General features: G+C 39.0%; 1 long non-coding RNA gene across 1 annotated transcript in view; it reads right to left on the bottom strand.

The window, feature by feature from the left end:
• Window positions 1–7290: 7290 nt before the first annotated feature.
• The window catches only part of LOC138188875 (uncharacterized), a 30403-nt gene continuing 15017 nt past the window's right edge, over window positions 7291–22676 (bottom strand). Inside the window, exon 2 of the long non-coding RNA XR_011175723.1 lies at window positions 7291–7671. This is a non-coding gene — a long non-coding RNA (uncharacterized LOC138188875). The remainder of the gene's footprint in view (window positions 7672–22676) is intronic.

Raw genomic sequence — 22676 nt, 5'->3', positions numbered from 1 at the left:
TGACAACGTAGTATTGAGAGTTTTATTTCTATCGTTTACCAGATTATTATGTGTTTGATATGGTTTACATATTTATGCTGTACGCAATTCTCCCAGTCGAGGCGGTGTTAATTATTTTTAATCGCTTGATTTGCTAACAAGTAGTTAGTTAGTTAGTTTCAATAGTGCTATGTGTATGTTCTATATCTTTTATATTCATTTAGATTATTAATAGCTTGGTTTAAAATCTAGATTATATATTTATATATTTATATGTCGGGTACACATTGGAATTAGGATTAGGGGCGTGAAACGAATCGTCGTTTGGTTTACGCATTGTCGATAAGCAATAGAGAAGACATTGACTAGTGCAGATACGATTATTATGGAATTGGACAAGCAACCGTGGCAATTAGACACTCGAGAAACTAATGATAATGATCCTAGGTTCAATAACGAATCCGCGGTCGACGGGGTGATGGATGAACGTGCCCACAAAATCTAAGTCGGACTCTTTGTTAAAACGGTGAATACCCACCGAGCGTACAGACGCTAAGTGAGTCGCTAATACGATCTCGCGAGAAAATGACTTTTCGTCGCGACGATGCTGCAGAGGAAAACTATGATGGGGTGTGTCTAAGGACACGAGATCATCGGATTCGTCGAGGATAGTCCTCGTTCAGAAAGTAAGGGAAATTAACGTTGCTGCTAATTGGTCAATCTCCATATCGGTGATTAGAAAAGATGCTAGCCGCCCTCGAATGAAAGTTGCTAGTGGGAGACGCCGTTCGTTGAAAGAAATAGATCTCCCCTATCTTCCCGTAGTTGGGACAAAGACTGTTTATCTGTTTGAAGGACTTTAGGTAACTAGATCTTAGTGTTTATAACGGCCCTCGGGCTAACTGATCACGTACTGTGGAGACACATCGACATCTGGCAATCATCTTACTCGAAGAATAGGGACTGCGTGTGGCCACGGGACAGAGACCGTTGGAATGTTTACTGTCGCGTGTCGCCAGAGATATTTCTTTTAAGGAGAGCTATAGAATTACTTCATACCTTTGTTAGGCAAAGCGTTCATCCCGTGACCGCGGCTACGTTCGGCGACTGGCTATCGCCTCAAGCCCAAGCTCATTATCACAAATCTTGAACAAATACAATCGGATCGAAAGACGACAATTGTTTAATTACGCCTATGATAGAATCTAGATTACGGTGTTAAGGGATTTTCCCGGGGTTCCAAAGGGAGGACTCCGATGTCCTTTCATCTCCGACATATAAATATAGACATGCATGTTACGTAATGTAGTTCTCATTTTATAATTATTTTACCCGAATGTTGGCTAGTTTTAAGTATGTATCTTAAATTAATAATTTTAATTTAATAATGTAGAGTGCGCACACATATATATATATATATTTCTGACGATGTAACCTCTATTTCTTTAATAATGCAATATTGTATGTTTTATGTATTCGTTAGACTATAAGTTCATTGATTTTATATACTCATATATTTATAGTTTGGTAATGTTGGATTTGTATTATTAGTATAGTATTGGAAGTATTGTTTCTAATATTTTCTGGGTTATTACATGTTTGGCATATATGTTTATATTTATATGTAACTCTCCAAGTTGTTGCTGCGTTGATTGAATAAAATATATTTATATACACATATATTCCTGGCGTTTCAATTATTTTCCTTTTGTAGTTATTCTTATTTCTTGATTTACTCGTTTGGTTCGCGACTCGTTTAATTCATTAATTAATTTTTATTTACTGATTTAAATTCTTTCTTTTGTATTTTACATATTCCGTCTTCGTTGATTGATTGTAGTATATCTTCTTGTTGCTCCTTTTCCTTTATTTTGCAAATTTGTCATATATAATCCTTCTTATTCTTGATTTATTTGATTGGTTCGTATCTAGTCCAGTTTATTAATTGATATTATTTACTTTATTTTATACTGATAGTTGGATTTATTTGTCGCCCTCATTTGTTAATTTTTATTTTGTTTTGTAGTAGCGTGTGTTCCTTGGTGTATTCAAATTTTTCTCGCGCTGATTTGCGTATAGTAATTTTGTATCTTCGTTACGGCACGTGCGGAGCGCAGGACGTGACACCCCCGCCCTTGGAGTTCAAATTTCCGGAGGAAATTTGACTGAGGGCGTCTCTGAATTCGCTCAAGGCGGATACAGATGCCGTTGGTTGTTCTCCAGTTTTAGTCAGTGCAAAGGTTACTTCTTGTGTTGTTAATGCGTAAACTGGTTGTGCTGGTTCCCTGTTGGTTCTTATTTCCTGAATCTTTGTAGCAATTCCTTCATATAGCACATCGTACTGATCAAATTTGCATGGTGAGGGCGGTTGTGGTTGCCAATAAGTGTACCCGTCCTCAGTGTCTAAGCAGTTTCCTTCGCTGAAGGTACATACTGTTCCTGATTTCAGTATAATTTTATTTGCTTCAATACGTACTGGCACGACTCCTGATCTTAAACTTATCCTTACTGTGGCTTGTACGACTACCCTTTCCCAGCTCCCGTATGGGTCTACGTACTGTGTTCCCTGGCAGCTGCCGTCGTTTGTTAACTTGCCGGCTAGGATAAGCGACTTCGTTTCCGTTGCATTATCCTTTAGGCCTACTATAAGGTTTTGTGGTCCGAGTGAAAACGTGCCGTCCTGGTGCATCCTTGCACATTGTTGGGCAGTTGTTTCATGGAGGTATTCGGCGAATCCATTATGCACTGCCGACGTGTGGGAGTGCATGCCACAGTAATATATAATTCGAGTTATTTGCACCTTGCATTGCCTTACACTGGTAAATTCGAATTCTGAGAGTTGCAGTAGTTGAATATAAATATCTTGGATTTCTGTCGTTGCAGGTTGTATGCTGCATTCCCCGATGGAGTTTAAAGAGATGGTGGTAACGTTGAGGTGATTGTCATTGCAGTCGTATCCAACCAGGCCACATGTTATTTTGATGAGGGTAAGTACGATGACCAGGTGATTCATCTTGCTATTAGCAATTTATTAAATTGTTTCTTACTCTTGAGTTTATTAGAAATAAGAATAACCTTTTAATATATATATATATGTGTGTATAGAAAAGGAAATTATATTTATACATTTTCTCTTCTCCCTTTCCTCCATTTTCTTTCTTCTTTTCTTTATTACAACTTTGTTTTATTTTAGGTTTGATGTATATGCTATCAGTGAAGATAATTTTATGAAGGCTACTTGAGTTATAATTATATACATATATGCGTACGTTTTGGTGAGTAATATAAATGGGATTTATTTTATCGTTATAAATATATATAAGTATATATTATCAATAGGTATAAATGTCATAAATGTAGCTTGTTTTCATATATATATATATATGTGTGTATAAATATGACAGTTTATTTTATGAGTCACTTGCATCGTCAATGGAAGTGAGTGTTGCAAATATCGTCTACTTTAAAACATGCGTGTATATATATTGGTAAACATGAATGAAAATTATATGTATAGTTATTAATGTTGTTTGTTTACAGGTAGATAGTATAAGTATACAAGTACGTTATATTTCGATGGTGCGGAGTATCATTCCTTGAACTAAAAATTCTCTTTCAAGGTGAGTCACATTATTGTAGACCATCATGCATTGGAGGCATGATATAGCGGGTTGTAGGTTCACATGCTGCAGTATGATATTTGTATACTTGCAGGTACTCCGCATAGGAAATGAGTGGGCGGCTCTTCACATAGGTCCTGCTCGTCTGGATCTAGGTTGTCGAAACAATCTTGACAAAGATAGCCGCTATAAAAATGGTAAACGGAGCATATCAACCGAGCACAGAGACAGGACTCAACCTCCTTCGTCACCTCCAGATTGAATGCGAGCTCGGGTCCGTCTGGGTTTTCTATGTCAGAATTGATGAGTTCGCCACTCGTTCTGTACATACATACAAAAACAATTAATATATTTTCTCTTTTTTTTTATTTATTTCGTTCGGACCTGTTCCTTTATATGAATATTGTATCCCTGTATATAATATAATATATATGTAATATGTTATGATTATGTTAGTTATTATTTATTATTTCCCTTTTTTTTTCTTTTTACCCTTCTCTCACTCTCCTCTTCTTTTTTTTTTATTAGTACCTAACATAGCTATCATGATCCTATATTACATTGTATTGGCTATTATTCGTGATGAGGTGTGTGTGTGTGGGGTGTGCGCGACGGATATTTTCCAACATGGTCGCTCGCGTGTATCTCTGGTATGGTGTTGTTTTAATGTCAACAGTAATGTATTATTGAAATAACTGGTTATGATTTTATTTAGTAGTGTTTTGTAATATTGTTTTGTGTTTCATGGTATTGTGTGTGTAAATACCGCGTGTTACTTTAATGTAATAACATGGGTTATATTGTTATCGAATTTCAATGGTCATTGTTTTGGTTATACGTGACTTGCGTTTACGTAAGTCTCGTTTAATTTAGTTAGTATTTTGTGTATTGTGTTACCAGTCGCTTTCATGTAGCATAACTTTATTCCTTGGTACTAAGTTCAGTCATGACTTGTTAATATTTAGTTAGTCTATCTTGATTAGTTTCTAACCTATTTCTGTGTTTATTAACCTTTCTTATTTCCCTATTAATTTTATTATTGCTTGTGTTCGCTATTTGTTATTATTTTGTGTATGATATGAAATAGTTCCCTTATTAGTGCTTAAGTTTTATTTATTAGATTAACATTGTTTGTAAAAAATTTTTTTTCCTTTTTTTTTTTTTTAGATTTTGATGCTGTGTTGCTTACCTGGATCATTCCCACAACATCATCAGATTCTTCGGTATTACCTTGGATACTTACTATGGTTGCCTTCAATCATCCTATGTCTGCGATCATAAAGGTACTGTTTAATTTATTATTTCAATATGTGTATGATATATTGTGTGAACGACCGCTATTGTGTATTACAAAATATACTTCTACACGTTAGATATAATAGTTAATACAATATACTATCTTTTTCTCCGGTTATATCTATTACTAGCTTCCAATTAATCTATCTTAATTATCTTCCTAACCACTTTCTATACTTATCAGCTATTTTATTTCTTTTACTAATCTGTGAAATTCATGCCTGTACACTTCCTTGTATGGCGTTTGATTGTTTATAAGGTAAGTTGCACCTTCACTGTTTTAAATATTCGTTGAACTATCACGTTTCATATTCAAACAATAATTGGAGCACTTGTAGTAATCTTTCCCCCCTTTTTTTTTTTCAGGTTACCTGCTATCTGTGTTATTCGACTTACAGTGTCACGCTTTCACAGTCTTGCTATGACGTTTAGTAGTGTTGTATCTTGCATCAAGGCGATTGAAGTTAATCCATGGTGTTCTGCAAACAGGGATCCATGACCTATTTTGCACGTAAACCTTTTGTATAGCGATTACTTGTTCGCAAGGTGACTTTCACTTTCACTATTTTAGTTATTCATTGAATTAACACATTTTATACACATAATAATCTTCCTTTTTCTTTTAGGTTTCCTCTATCTGTATTATTCAACGAACAGAGTCACACTTGCTTCTGTTTTAACCACAATATAATTATGACATTTAGTAACCTTGTATTTTGCACTGAAACAATTGAAACTAATTTATTCACTTATTTTAGGTAGCTGTCATACATTACGTTCCACAAACAAGGATTCACAAGCTATATTTGCACGTACACCTTCTTGCATGTTGATTACTCGTTCACAAGGTAACTTTCACTTTCACTATTTTAATTATTCATTGAATTAACACATTTTATATTCAAACAATAATCGGAGCACACTTAATAATTTTCTTTTTCCTTTTTAGGTTTCCACTATCTATATTATTCGACGAACAGTGTCACACTTCCTTTTCTTCATTTTAGTTTTTATTTTGCGCCAAGACGCAAGTTTACTGACACCGATCCAATTATCCAATTGCTTGCCAATAGCATTTAAAATACAAATTTTTGAAAATGCCGTAGCTATATTAACCCAAATATATTTTAGATATAGTATAGTGTGATACCATCTATATTTTCCAAGAGGAATCATAAGATTAGCACTCATGTTATCTACGTCAAATGCTAGATGTAACAACCAATGAAGTATTTTTAATCCAATTATAATCCAATGGCTAGCGTACTTATTCGAAGTTTTATATATATCCTCGACTGGTGATTCCCTATTTTCTCCTTTTTTATTTCTTTGAGCACGTTGAACTTGCGTTTTTTCGGCTTGAAAATGTTTAGAATCCTTTTCCTTAGTTATCCATTCTTCTTTATTTACTTTATTCGCAACACGTTGGTTTTTCTCTACCTTTTCAGGATGAATAGTTTCACTGGAAGTGCTTATTATAATTAAATTATTATTTATTTGTATGGAACGTTTAGGAATATTTTCGGTAGATTTAGAATTATTCTTTGAATTTTTATTACAAACCTTCCTGCTTATAGATTCTGTTTCGGATATAGGGATAGGTATACTTTTATTCTCTGTAGTCTGATCTTCCTTGCAATTTAATGGCTTGGCTTTGAGTCCGATTAAGTTATTTTCTGATGGTTTTATAAAAATTTTTGAGTGAGATACACTCGCTATCTCTTTTTCTATTATGTTTGAAACATTCACGATATTCGTGGAGCCTTGCTTTTGTATCTTTGCCAAGTCGAACGTGGAGAGGCACTTCGCACTTCCCAGCGGGTCCAATATCTCCGTGGTATTAGGCAGTGGATAATCGTTGCCTATCGTTTCGTCGTTCAGTTTTCTAGTTTCCGATTCTTCTGCAAGTTCTTTGGCATTAGTATTGTTTATCTTGTTTGGGAGCTCGGAAAATTTCTCACTGATGATCCTGTCTGTGGTGTCGTGCGTCCTGTTACTATTTAAAGTGACGTAATCCCTTATCACAGCAACGGAATGGTGTTTGCGTTGAAAAGTTGATTGATTCAAATGATCGTCATCCCTCTTTTGACTTAGATCTCTGTCGAGGTATTTACTTATGCATTTTTCTTCCCAGATTATTGCTCTTGCTCCTTTCCTGGCATCTTCCTCTATTCCCGGATTGTTTAGATATTTCCGCGACGGCGGTACAAATCTCCAGTCCCTGTGGTTGTTTCCGGTGTACTTACTATTGTATGGGGAATGAGCGTTGTTTCGGTTATAATTATTCGGAGGTGTCGGACGCTGGTATCGTATTCTATCGTTCACTTGTTTTAATTCTCGTGTTGCTTTCACTGCTTGGCGGTACGCGTCATCCAAGGATTGGTATCCTGCTATCTTTACTCGCAAATACACCTCGTTTGGGAGCCCCTTAACGAAAGCTTCCCTCGTGTCTCGATCTATCCTATCTTGAAATACGGTGCCGTACTCGTATCTTTCCCCGTTCATTATCGCCAGTCTGAGATCTCTGACGCGATCTATGTAGTCCAAAATATCTTCACTTGGTCGTTGGAATACAGTAGCTAATTCCCCTTTATATTCATTAACCGTTTTACCCGAACCGAACATATCTTTTAATTTATTCCCGAAATCGTTTAAACTTATTAGTTCTGTGTCTTCTACGGCGAGAAATGCGTGTCCGCGAAGTTTATTCATTAATAATTTTACTAACTAAGGTTCTTGATGTCTAGGAAGCATATTTCGTGCGCGCTCACATGCTCTTAAAAATCGAAATACTGAGGGTTGATAACCATCGAATATTGGTACTGTCTCGATCGCGTCTTTTAGTTTAATCGGTTGGACATATCCGCCTGGCTGTATTGTCTCTTGTTGGGTTCCCGGCGGCGATACGGGTGATTCAGGTTCCCTTTTTGATTTGAGTTCATACACGCCATTTTGTAGTTCAACGAGTTTTGTACTCATGTCGCGAAAATTCGCATCCCATGCTTTAAGTTTTTCCGATAACGTCAAGACTAAGTCTTCGTCTAATGATTCTAGTCCGGTCGCCATTATTTCTTAGGTATATATTTTATTGATAAATGTAACAACTTTAATCCTCTGTGGAGCGTATCCCACCGCTGCCACCAAAAATTATCACTCTAATGTTACGTTCTTGTTTGTTTGAATTGATTTTAAACCGTTGAATTCGCAAGATTTTTTTTTTTTTTTTATTTGTTTTAATTTTAATTTGTTTTTGTGTATGTTTTAATTTATTTAATTCAATTTAGCTCGATTTAGTTGAGTTTCATCAGGAAGGGAAAATTTAAACGATATAATTATATTTAAGATATTGAATCAAGGTTTCCGATTAAAATCTATTTCTAAGTTGAAAGTTTATTGTTACGTACTGGTTTAAAGTCAAATTCAAACTTTTGATTTTAATTTAATCTGAAGGGAAAGATTTAAATTTAATTGACTGTATAAGAAATATTTCTCACACGGTAGTTGCTGCCACCAGAAACAGCCTGAGGGCTGTTTCGAATAGAGAATTTTCTTTATATTTATTTTCGAAATAATCTATTGATAAATTAATTACTTATGGATAGCGTTGACTAGTGTTAGGCTACTGATAAATAATTTCCACGTTTTCGGCTAACCTGCTATGTGCAGGGATACTGGCACGGGAGAGGATTAAAGTTGAATAAAAATAAGTATTCGATTTGGTCGCACGGAATCTATCTAAACTTCAGTATAGAATTATTTAAAAATATGTATATATTTATATATATATATATATATATATATATATATATATATATATGTCGGGGTGAGATTGGAATTTTGGGCGCGTGACAATTCTTCACGTGAGTTATCCATTGTTTAACACAACTAAGATTATATTTTCACGTATACACAAGTCTATTACAAAGATTAACAAATAATAAGTCTAGAGAATAATAAACTTAACAAATAATGAAGTTAGCGAAAAATATATTGAACGAATAATAAATTAAACAAATAATAAAGTTAGTGGATAATAAGTTGAACGGTTAGTAAGTCTAACAGATAATAAAGCTAATGAATAATACGTTTAACGGATAGTAAGGTCAATGAATACTATGGTTTACAAACAATAAGTTAATAATCGTTATAAACAATAAGTTTGAGTTCAAACGAATCCACGATCAACGGGATGACTCCTTACTAAGCGTAGACTGATCTTAAGCACAGAAACACGACGTGTCACTCTCCAAAGCAGTCACAAGACGAATGCCAGTCTCGTGGAGATTTTTCTCCCTGTACGATTGCATTTTGTTTTCTATACCCGTTTGGAAGCATCGAGAAGGTTCCAAACGCCGTTGCTAGGCACACTCGTTGGAAGCATCGAGAAAGTTCCAAACGCCGTTGCTAGGCAGTTTCTGCCTGGAGTTTTGATTACTAATACAATGTATGTCCCATTGCATCGGCATCTCCGAGGCAACATCACACGTGGCTAAGCCCGCTCTCGAGGTCGCATGCCGCCACAACCACATTTCTCGGAGAACACATACAACCACTCCAGACCTCCGTTAGATAAAACATCCATCCCGTGACCGTGACTACGTTCGGCGACCAATTGTCGCCTCGAACCCAATCTTGATATCACAAATCTCGAACAATTACAGCTATGATAAAATCCAGGCTAGACTACTAGAAGATGTTCCCAAAATTTCCAAGGAACGGCTTCGGCTTTCCTTTCATCTCCGACACGGCCATTCTGACTGTCACACGTCCTCGTGTGTAGCTAAAATACAGAGTTTTTTTTTTTTTTTTTAACATTAGACTCGTTGTAACTGATATTATCTACCATTCAGTTAAATGTTCCAAATAAGTCAAGGGTCCAGTTTGACAGCAAGATTCTGTTCGAAGGTTTAACAAGCAAAGAAATGAGAGAGAACTCAAATTGGTAGTGTCATAGTTTGTATTTCGAAGTGCTAGTTGCATTCTTTGAGTCACCAGTCAGACCGCAACGACACGACAGATCATTTTCGATTCCGCACACGGGTGAATCTCAGATTGTTGGATCGTGTTACCACATTGGGCGTATTACGAAGGCGCAGAACATCTCACTGGACATATTACGAAGGCGCAGAGCATCTCACTGGACATATTACGAAGTCGCAGGTTACCACACTGGGTGTATTACTAAGGCGCAGAGGGTCACAGTGGACGTATTAAGAACGCGCAGAGAGTCACAGTGGACGTATTACGAACGCGCAGAGCACCACACTGGGTGTACGACCACAACGCGGTGATAATGATCCTCTGAGGTCAGTGTACTCGCATCGTTATTATCACCGTCGCTGTCATCGCCGCAGACGTCCAACTCAGCAGGAACGCGACTATTTGGCATTTTTCTTAGTTTGTCATGACTGTCCTTGTATGTCCGTTTACCGTCTAAGGTCTTTAAAGTATATCGGTCCCCTTCCAAAATCTCTGCTATCACGAATGGACCCCTGAATTTCGGGTCCAACTTCGTTTGGTTCCTTTCCTCATTTTTTCGTAACACAAAGTCACCAAGGTTAAACCTAACTACCTTGGCTTTCGTTTTGTCGAACCTGTCTTTATCATAGCTAGCGCAAGTCTCCATGTTCTGTATCGCCTGTTGTCTTACACTGGAGATGTCTACTTCCTTTTCCTCGACACTATCAGGCAACGATAAACCGCAGGGCCTTGCTGCCTTGCCAATCAATAACTCCAGAGGACTTGATTTAGTTACACGATTGGTGGTGCAATTCAAGGCTAACTGTATCTCGCCAATCGCGTCTTGCCACGTTCGCCCGGTCGTTTCTATCATCGAAAACATATTTTTTAAGGTGCTCATAGTACGCTCTACTTGTCCATTGGCCCTACTAGCACCGGTTGCTATTAAGTGGAGTTTAATGTATCTATCTTGACAGAAACTTTGGAAATCTTTACCCGTAAAGCATCTTCCCTGGTCCGCTATTACCCGGCAGGGATTACCGAATAAAAATATAGCGGACTTAAGCGCTTTAATGGTATTTAGGGAGTCTATCTTACGGGTATGATGCAAATATACGAACTTGGTGAAGGCGTCGACCAGCACAACGACATATTCCTTCGAGTCGCTTTTACCACTTAGTTTTCCCGTGATATCCATGTGAACCGTGTGCCAAGGTATGCTGGTCTTAGGTATGGGATGTAGTTCGGCTTGTGTTTTGCCTGAACTAGCCTTTGAAACTCGACAAGCATGACAGTTCTCAACGAATTTGCGAACGTATTTCGCCATTCCCTCGAACCAATAATACTCATACAGTTTCTCGAGCGTTTTATCCCATCCTAAGTGCATGATTGACTGGTGTACATGGTTGATCACGGACCACCTAAAGCCTCTTGTGACAATGGGCAAGCAGAGAGTTCTGCCTCTCCTTTGTATCTTACGGTACAGGGTGCCGGATCGTAATTCGTACGTATTCGCGACGTCGTCCGCAAGCTCGTCGTTCCGCAACTTATCGACGATTTCCGTAATTTGAGGATCGCGACGTTGCTCCGCCAAGAGCCAATCTTCGGAGATTTCGGCCAGATTGATTTCTTTTTCGGCAATTTTGACGATCGTACGGTGATCCAAGTCTACGGGGTTCCGCAAAAAGAAATCGACGTGAGTCATTCGTCTGCCTTCCCGATACATAATGTCAAAGATAAAAGTTTGTAGGTAAGCCCACCACCTGTAAATCCTGTCATTTAAGTGCACCTTATTGCTGGATGCCTTCAAGGAATTGCAATCAGTGACAATAAGGAATTCTCGCCCGTGTAGATAGTGGCGAAAATGCTTGACGGCGTTTACGACTGCTAACGTTCCTAATTCATAGGAATGATATCTAGATTCCGTTGGGCTAGTCTTTTTGCTGTAACACTCTACTACTCTATTTTTACCTTCGACCTTTTGCATTAGGATAGCCCCGTAGCCTTCTGAACTAGCGTCGGTGTGTAGCTCTATTGGGTAATTGGGATCAAATATCATTAGCACCGGTTCATCGGTCAGAATAGAAATTACTTTTTGCCTTATCTTTTCATGTTTATCCGTCCAATTTATGTTCTTGTTACCGGAAGTGAGTGCATACAAAGGTTTCATTACTTGTGAGAATTTTGGAACGAATTTTCGAAAATAAGAAGCTAGACCGATGAACTGCCGAAGCTGTGTGACTGTCGTCGGTGCGGGTAAAGAGCTTAAGGCGTGTATTTTACCCGGGTTGGGGCGAACTTCTCCGTTACAAATTACATTACCCAAATAGAGTACCGAGGTCGTTAGAAAAGAACATTTTGAGAAGTTGAAAGTGTTGAGAAATGTTAAGTTGGTATGATCGCTGGTTACTACAAACTAAGTTGGTACGATTTCTAACGACGCTCTTTTGTCTTAGAAGTCGACCACGTTGTTCTATTGACTTGAAGACTCCTGTGTGGTAAGACGTGTTATAAGACTGAACTGTTAGACTAAATATATTGGATAAAACGAATCTGAGTGAATCGTTATTTTATAAACCCAAAACCTTATTAAATAACAGGTTATGGGCCCAGAACAGTAAACTGCGGGGGAAAAAGGTTATTATTTTTGAGTTTTTTTTGTGTTTTACGAGATAATCCGAGAAGAGACCACGCCATGGCCGATCACGACAGACTAAGTGATGTGGACAGCGATATGAAGCCAGTCTTAAAAAGTGACAATTACGAGTATTGGAAGACAATGACGGAAGCCTCGCTGGTTTTCCTGGGTTGCTGGGAGGCAATAGAACCAGGATTTACAGCAACGCAAAAGGTGGACCCAGAATGCATGAGGAAGGACAGCATGGCACGTGCGTATCTGTTCCGACATGTTCGCCCCGAATTTATCGGAGATATTAAGTCTTTGAAGACAGCGAGGGATTGCTGGAAGGCGCTGGAGGATGTCCATGGGAGGTCCACGTCGATGGACACTGTCCTATACATACGGGAACTGGGTACTATGGAAAAAACCCCCGGTATGAAGATCGGAAAATACTGCGGTAAGATACACGATCTATGTGAAAAGATTTCCAACGCAGGTCTAAGAATCGATGATCACGTGATGGCGTGCTTCATCTTAGCCGGCCTCGTGTCGGACCCAAACTACGCGACATACCTGAGGACGGTAAGGCTCGATAAGAATCTAACATCGAGGGCCGTGAAGTCCGATCTCCTACTTGAGGAAAGGAGAATGGAAGCGGATATGGGTCCATCCGAAAGGAATAGTGCAATGGCGGCTTGCAGACAATCGCAGACCAAGCCCCAACAAGGTCAAGATGGCGCTAAGAAGAAGCAGAAAAACCCAAAAGATAAAAAATGCTACAAATGTGGAAAACGAGGCCACATATCGTACAACTGCCAAGAGGGAAAGGAAAACAAGGAAGGGAAAGACCCAGAAAACAAGGTGGAAGATAAACCGAGATCCAAGGGACTTATCTCCACACTGGCTTTATCATCTATCAACCACGTGGAAAGGGATAGGATCAGCTATCTCGACTCGGGAGCCTCAAACCATATGACTCCGGATAGATATCGGTTCGTGGACTTCGTGCCTGCGGCCGGACAGATTCGGATTGGTAAGGGCCACCTGGAAGTCAAAGGAAAAGGCACGATCGTTGTGAAGATGACCAAGGCTTGCGGCGGGTGGAGTCTATCCTTGTCGAACGCCCTGTGGGTACCCGATTTAGATGTAAATCTAATATCGATCAGGCAATTGGCAGTGAAAGGCGTCACTACTGTATGTACGAAGGATGAGGCCGTCGGCACACATGATGATGGGGACATGGTATTCAACTCAAAGGTAGGGGACAACGTGTACTACCTAGAGACAATACCACCTGAGAGGCATGCGGCAAACGTCTCCATGGGAAACGATCAAGAAGAACCTGGAAATGACAATGACCACGCCGAGATTATTGAAGCTAAGGCGTACAAAGGTACCGTATCATGGCATGAGAGGTTAGGTCATCTACATGGAAATGCGATGAGAAAAATCCCTGTAAGGGGCGTGAAGGAGGATTCTAGGATGCACGAGGAACCATGCGGGGTCTGCGTGAAAGGGAAAATGACAAAAGTACCTTTTCCGAAGACCGCCCACCACATGTGTCGGCGTCCTTTAGAAATAATTCACAGTGATATTAGTGGCAGAACACAATGCAAATCGCTGGGCGGAGGAAATTATTTCGTGACGTTCATAGATGATTTTTCCCGTTTCACGCACGTCAGGATCATCAGTAAGAAGAATGAAGTACTCAAGTGTTTCAAGGAGTACCAGGCGGAGGTGGAGGCCTTACATCAATATAAGATAAGTGCACTTCAAACAGACAACGGGGGTGAGTACACTGGAGAAACCTTCGAGAACTACCTAAAGGAGAAAGGTATCTTACACAGGAAAACTGTCCCTAGAAACCCTGAACAAAATGGGGTCTCCGAACGAGCGAACAGAACTCTGGTCGAGATGTCCAGATGTTTACTCATCCAATCTGGACTCCCTGACTATCTGTGGGGGGAGGCTGTGAACACGGCATGCCACATAAGGAACCTATGCCCATCCGCTGCCATCGGAGACAAGATTCCACTGGAATTATGGAGGGGTAAGAGATGTGACCTCCAAGGGGAGATAACCAGACTGCGAGTGTTTGGATGCAGAGTCTGGTATCTAAAGAGTCCAAGCGGAGGAAAATTCGAGAGCAGAGCGGATGAGGGGATATTTGTGGGATATGACAGACAGGTCAAGGGTTATAGGATTTACCTACCGAAGGACCAAAGGGTGATAATATCCTGTCATGTCAGATTCGAAGAGAACACGTTCCCCTACAAGAGCGCTAAGGTGGAAACGAACCATATAAAGGATAAGTCCTCGGAATGGATATGGGATGTAGAAACCTTTGAACATAGGGGAGAAGCCGGTCAAGCTGACGTCGAGACACAGAGTGACGGAGAAAACGACGAAGGGGAAACCGACTACTTTATGGATAGTTTAACGTGTGAGGACGATCCAGTGGATACTGTGAGTGTACCGGTTGTGCCTAGGAGGTCGGCAAGGCTACACAAGCCAAGAACATGTGATTGTTGTGCTCGCACTGCGATTGTTTGTAAATCTCAGAACATGTGTGTACCTGTGAATGTGCATGAAGCCCTGAGAGGGTCAGACGCCCAAAAGTGGACTGATGCAATAAAAAAGGAACTAGACAATCTAAAAAGTAAGGATGTGTGGGACATCGTGCAAAGACCCTTAGATAAAAACGTTATAGACTGTAAGTGGGTGCTTGCGATAAAGAGAGACCCTGATAGATATAAGGCTAGGTTAGTAGCTCGGGGATTCTGGCAGAGGCCTGGAGTAGATTATTCAGAAACCTTTAGTCCGATAGTAAAACGCAGAACTCTAAGAATTCTGCTTGCTCTATGTGCGGAGAATGAGTGGGTTTACGAGCACATCGATGTGGAATGTGCATATCTCAACAGCCCTCTGGATGAGGATATATACATGGAGCAACCAGAACTCTTTAGAGTTCCAGGCAAGGACAGAACTAAATTTGTGTGTAAGCTCAAAAGGAGCCTGTATGGACTAAAACAAGCTGGAAGAATGTGGTTTAGGCACATCAATAGCATTTTAAGGGGTATGAGTCTGAGCCCATGCGTGAGTGACCCATGTGTGTATGTGGATGCGTCAAAAGGGTTGATTGTAGCTGTGTATGTGGACGACATCCTTGTGTTTGGGACGAATGAGCGGATTGAGATATTCAAAACTAGGTTTAAGGACAAACTAGATGTTAGGATGCTAGGTGTAGACACTCAATTTCTGTCCATCCACCTGAGTAAGCCAAACAGCACCACGGTAGTATTCGATCAATCTGTACAGATAGGTCAAATACTGGATCTGTTTGACATTACTCACGAGGCTGGAGTGGTGGGAGTGTCGACACCGCTAGCTAGGGAATGTGAGGCTGGTTTTGATATTGAACGCGATGAGCCTTTCGACAGCAAATTATATGAACAAGCTGTGGGGCACATTATGTATGTCGCTACTGTAAGTCGTCCTGATGTTGCGTGTGCAATAGGAAAATTGAGCCAAAGATGCGCGAACCCGACTGTATCCGACTGGAAGGCAGTGAAGCGGGTATTCAGATATTTATTAAAGACCAAAGACTTAACGTTAGTATATCAGAGGACCGGGCAACCTCTGAAAGTATTTTGCGACTCGGATTTTGCGGGTTGTACGGTAGACAGGAAATCCAGGAGCGGATATGTGTTCATACTCGCTGGCGCGGCGATATCCTGGCTATCCAAAAAACAACCGATTATAGCTCAGTCGACGTGCGAGGCGGAATTCGTGGCAATGCAGGAAGCAGCAAGGGAGACAGTGTGGATTTCTTTACTGTTAAAAGAATTGGGTCAACTGTCGTATTGCCCTCGTCCCTGTAAAATATTCTGCGATAATATCGGAGCTATTTCATGGTCGAGAGACGAAATAGTTGCCGAGAGTTCTAAGCACGTCCAAGTGCGATACTTTTACGTTAAGAACTGCGTATCGAAGGGGATACTAGAATATATTTATGTACCTAGTCCGGAGAATGTCGCTGACATTCTTACCAAAGGGTTAAATAGGATTAAGACTCAGCAATTTACCAAAGCTATGGGGCTTGTAGAAACTAGCGATCAAAGGGGAGTGTTGAGAAATGTTAAGTTGGTATGATCGCTGGTTACTACAAACTAAGTTGGTACGACTTCTAACGACGCTCTTTTGTCTTAGAAGTCGACCACGTTGTTCTATTGACTTGAAGACTCCTGTGTGGTAAGACGTGTTATAAGACTGAACTGTTAGACTAAATATATTGGATAAAACGAATCTGAGTGAATCGTTATTTTATAAACCCAAAACCTTATTAAATAACAGAAAGAGAATCCGGCTTTTACAAGGGTATCTAATACGATGTTCAATCGTTCTAGGGCTTGATCTACCGAGTCAGCGATAATTAAGACGTCATCCAAGTAAACTACGACGTATGAATAAGCAAGGTCGCCTAAGGCTTTGAAAATGGCTCTCTGGAAAACGGCTGGTGCATTTTTCAGCCCAAACGGCATCGTTACATATTCGTACTGACCGTCGGGGGTGACGAACGCTGTATATTCAGTGGAGTTAGGGTGAATAGGGATCTGATGAAATCCACTGGCCATGTCCAAGCTAATGAAGTATCTCGCACTCTGCAATCTCACGATTTGATCAGCAATAAGGGGTAAGGGATACCGATCCGCTGAAACTGGCGTGTATTGCATTCTGCAAGTTAAATGGAGTAAAATGAGCGCTTAAACGTCGAAATATCTCAAACGGGAAGGAAATGACGGTTAGTTTTCGTCAAAATGGACGAAATCATCGAGATTTGCAAGCTGTTGTTACGTTCTTGTTTGTTTGAATCGATTTTAAACCGTTGAATTCGCAAGATTTTTTTTTTTTATTTGTTTTAATTTATTTTGTTTTGTTTTAATTTAGTTTAATTCAATTTAGCTCGATTTGGTTTGAGTTTCATCAGGAAGGGAAAATTTAAACGATATAATTATATTTAAGATATTGAATTAAGATTTCCAATTAAGATTTATTTCTAAGTTTGAAAATTTATATTATATATTTTTTCTTATCGAATCTTTCGATTTACACGGTAGTTGCTGCCACCAGAAATAGTCTAAGGACTATTTCGATTAGAGAAATTTCTTTAGATTGTCTATTAATGAATTAGTTATTCGCGGGTAGCGTTAACTAATATTCAGGCTACTGATAGGTAAATTCCACGTTTTCGGCTAACCTGCTATGCGCAGGGATACTGGCACGGGAGAGGATTAAAGTTGAGTGCAATAGATATTTGTCCTCGTTGAACGGATTTTTATTTGAATGTCGAATCTCTTAGGTTGTTATTCACATATATGTATATATATATATATATATATTAATGTGCGAGGAGGTAAAACAGGAATTTTCGCGTTAATGGATTGGATAAGAATGTGAATTTTCTCGTTGTTCGATACAAATTTATTTTTGCGTTTGCCTTCTTCTTCTCTTTTAATTTCGCTATAGTAATATGTCCAAAGCTCAGTTCGTTACTACGATAGTTTCTGTTGTCACGATTTTCTTGCCTTCGAATTTAATTATCGAGGGTGATTTTAACGATCCTCTCTGTGTGGGGTTCGTGTGATTTCGCAACCTTTCCCAAAGACGGGCAATATTTTGCCAACAGTGGGAGGAGGAATGTGAAGATCAATGGGTGTTTCCGATGATCGAAAACACCGGTTGCACAAGCCAACACAGCGAACGATCCTTTGGTTGAATTCTCAAAAGGAAATTATTCTACTATTTTCTCTTCTTGTTTTTTCAATCGCATGCAATGACGGCAAGAATGTCGGTTAATAGCAATGCCGGTATTGTTCTGCCGCGCTGTTTTGCTCCTGATTTTCGATTGACGCCGTCGATGAATTTAATCGTCCTCTCTGTGCGGGACTCGTGTGATTTCGCAAGCCTTGTCCAAAGACAGGCAATAAATTGCCAACAGTGGGAGGAGGAATGCGAACATCAATGGGTGTTTTCGATGATCGAAAACACCGGTTGCACAAGCCAACACAGCGGACAACCCCTTTGGTTAAAGTTTAAAACAATAATTTATCTTCAAACCGTTCACGGAAATAAAATGAGTTCGATGGTAGATAGCTCTAGTTCGATTCTCGGGTGTAACGAAATTATCAGAGAAGAAGGAAATTTTCAAAATTGAATTTCTTACCTTGATAAGTAAGTGCTGTCTGGCGCCATTAACTCGCCTGTTCCAATAGTCGTCAGTGTTTTATCGATGAGATTTATTACTCGAACTCGGGTATAATTTATTATCGAATTTCTATTTTATTTATTTATTTATTTTGATAAACACTTTACAAATATCTAACCAGATTAATACCGCAATTACAATATATTTTATTTTGTCAATGAAATGAGGACTTTGAAAAATCTCTAACTTGATCGCGACTCTCTTTTTTTTTATAATGAACAACTAAAGGCCGCCGAAACGCTAAATGTTGCACAAACGTTTAACGTAATAATGAGCGTAATACTGGACGTAATAATGAACGTTATAATGAGCGCGTTATAATAATTAATGAGCCTATACCGAACGTATTAACAATATGGACAAATGGACGTAAGAATGAACGTAGCTCTATGTTGCTATGCTTATTTATAATGCCATCCCACACGGGGTGGTGGTCCACTGGGGGTATGCTTCCGTGGGAATCGGGACGTTGCAGTTTTGGTTTCCTGAGATCGTACGTGAGAGAATGTGAATTCCATATTTCGACTCAGTTCCTGTCGGTCCTGTGTTTCTGCTGAGCTAGCGTCTAGAAGACTTGAAGGGTTCCATGCTGATTTAGTCTTTCTCGAGCGAAACTTCGACGTTTGTATCGTGGGAATTATTGTTAAAATGACAATAGTATTGTTCATGTGAATGTATATATATATATATATATATATATATATTTATATTGTGTGTCATTTTAATGTGACTAATGTTTTGTAATTTTTCCGATAGTGTTATTTATTGTTCTGAGTAGTTTATTTTATAGTGTTCAATAATATAAAACACACACAAACGTATATATATATATATATATATATATATATATATGCATATACATGTTTCTTCTAGTGGTGTAGTTTCATACGAAGTGAAATGTTAGTTATTTATTTTATATTAACTTCATTTAATAAGATAGAACACACACACGTACACGTATATATGTATATATTTCTAATAGTGTGATTTTCATTTAGATTCTTTAGTGATATAATGTTGCGTGTTTGAGGTTATGTTTTGATTTCATATATACATATATATCTTGTATTGTGACAACATAGTATTAAAGTTTTATTTCTAGATTATGGTGTGTTTAATATGTTTTCCACATATTTGTGTTTGACAGTAGAATCTCTGTACGCAATTCTTCAAGTCGTTGCGGTGTCAATTATTTTGAACGTTTTAGCCTGTCGATAGGTTGTTACTTAGTCAATAGTGTTGCGTTGTGTGTTCTATTTCTTTTGTATTCATTTAGATTATTAGTAGTAGTTTGGTTTAGAGTGTAGATTATATATTTGTATATTTATATATATAGACATGAATGTTACGTAATGTAGTTCTCATTTTATAATTATTTTACCCGAATGTTGGCTAGTTTTAAGTATGTACCTTAAATTAATAATTTACTTTAATAATGTAGAGTGCGCACACATATATATATATATTTCTGACAATGTAACCTTTATTTCTTTAATAATACAATATTGTATGTTTTATGTATTCGTTAGACTATAAGTTCTTTGATTTTATATACTCATATATTCATAGTTTGGTAATGTTGGATTTGTTGCATAGTATTGGAAGTATTGTTTCTAATATTTTCTGGGTTATTACATGTTTGGCATATATGTTTATATTTATATGTAACTCTCCAAGTTGTTGCTGCGTTGATTGAATAAAATATATATATATATATACACATATATTCCTGGTGTTTCAATTATTTCCCTTTTGTAGTTATTCTTATTTCCTGTTTTATTTGTTCGGTTCGCGACTCATTCAATTTATTAGTAGATTCTATTTACTTTAATTTTATACTAGTTGGATTTATTAGTCGCCCTCATTTGTTAATTCTATATTTCGTTTCTTAACGCCGTGTGTTCGTTTGTGTATTCAAATCCTTATTCGCGCGTTTTGTATCGTGTTGTTTTCTTTTCCACGTTACGGCACGTGCGGAGTGCGGGACGTGACAACGTGCAGAATGTAATGCACGCCAGTTTCAGCGTCGAAACTAGCCCAACAGCTCGCACATCGAGATGATTTCATCGATTTTGACGAAAACTAACCGTCATTTCCTTCCCGTTTGATATATTTCAACATTTAAGTGCTATTGTTACTCCATTTTACGTGCAGAATGTAATGCACGCCAGTTTCAGCGTCGAAACTAGCCCAACAGCTCGCACATCGAGATGATTTCGTCGATCTTGACGAAAACTAACCGTCATTTCCTTCCCGTTTGATATATTTCAACATTTAAGTGCTATTGTTACTCCATTTTACGTGCAGAATGTAATGCACGCCAGTTTCAGCGTCGAAACTAGCCCAACAGCTCGCAAATAGCAATGAATTCGTCGATTTTGACGAAAACTAACCGTCATATCCCACGCTTTTGAGATATATCGAAGTTTAAGGGCGCCATTAACTCCAGCTTCAGCGTCGAAGCATGCCCCACAGCTCGCAAATAGCGATGACTTCGACGATCTTGACGAAAACTAACCGTCATTCCCTTCGCTTTTGAGATATATCGACGTTTAAGCGCTCTTTTTGCTCCATTTAAAGTGCAGAATGTAATGCACGCCAGTTTCAGCGTCGAAAGAAGCCCCACAGCTCGCAAATCGCGATGATTTCATCGATCTTGAAGAAAACTAACCGTTATATCTTTCCCGTTTGAGATATTTCGACGTTAAATCGCTCCTTTCACTCCATTTTACGTGCAGAATGTAATGCACGCCAGTTTCAGTGTCGAATCAAGCCCGACAGCTCGCAAATAGCGATGATTTCGTCGATTTTGACGAGAAATAAAGGTCACTTCCTACCGGTTTCGGATATTTCGACGTTTAAGCGCCCTTTTTACTCCATTTTACGAGGATAATGTAATGCACGCCAGTTTCAACGTCGAAACAAGCACAACAACTAGCAAATTGCGATGATTTTGTCGATTTTGAAGAAAACTAATCGTCATTTCCTTCCCGTTTGAGATATTTCGACGTTTAAGCGCTCTTTTTATTCCATTTTACGTGCAGAATGTAATGCACGTCGGATCAACCGATGAAGCAAGCCCGACAGCTCGCAAATCGCAATGGTTCTGTCGATTTTGACGAAAACTAACCGTCATTTCTTTCCCGTTTGAGATATTTCGACGTTTAAGCGCTCTTATTACTCCATTTAACGTGCAGACTGTAACGCACGCCAGCTACAACGTCGAAGCAAGCCAAACAGCTCGCAAAACGCGATGATTTAGTCTATTTTGACGAGAACCGACCGTCATTTCGTACCCTTTTGAGATATTTCGACGTTTAAGCGCTCTTTTTATTCCATTTAAGGTGCAGAATGTAATGCACGCCAGTTTCAGCGTCAAAACACGCCCAACAGCTCGCATGTTGCGACCATTTCGTCGATTTTGAGGAAAGTATCCGTCATTTCCTTCCCGTTTGAGATATTTCGACGTTTAAGCGCTCTTTTTACTCCGTTTAACGTGCAGAATGTAATGCACGCCAGCTTCAGCGTCGAAACAAGCACAACAACTCGCAAATTGCGATGTTTACGTCGATTTTGACGAAAACTAAACGTCATTTCCTTCCCGTTTGAGATATTTCGACGTTTAAGCGCTCCTTTTACTCCAGCTTCAGCGTCGAAACAAGCGCAACCTAACTAGAGATCGCGATGATTTCGTAGATTTTGACGAAAACTGATCGTCATTTTCTAACGGTTTGAGATATTTCGTCGTTTAAGCGCCCCTTTCACTCTATTTTACGTGCAGAATGAAATGCACGCCAGTTTAGTCATCGAAACAAGCCCAACGGCTCGCAAATCGCGATGATGTTGTAACGGCAATACACATCAGAGACCAGGCCACTCACCGCATTCCCTTACGGCGTACCCTCAATAGCCTTAAGGACCCATAAATAGATATATA

This window comes from Bombus flavifrons, chromosome 2 (assembly GCF_040668555.2).
Source record: "Bombus flavifrons isolate JBK064 chromosome 2, iyBomFlav1_principal, whole genome shotgun sequence".
NCBI classification, from domain to species: domain Eukaryota; kingdom Metazoa; phylum Arthropoda; class Insecta; order Hymenoptera; family Apidae; genus Bombus; species Bombus flavifrons.
Note: the sequence above shows the minus strand (reverse complement) of the source record. Positions and strands in the feature narration are given on the sequence as shown.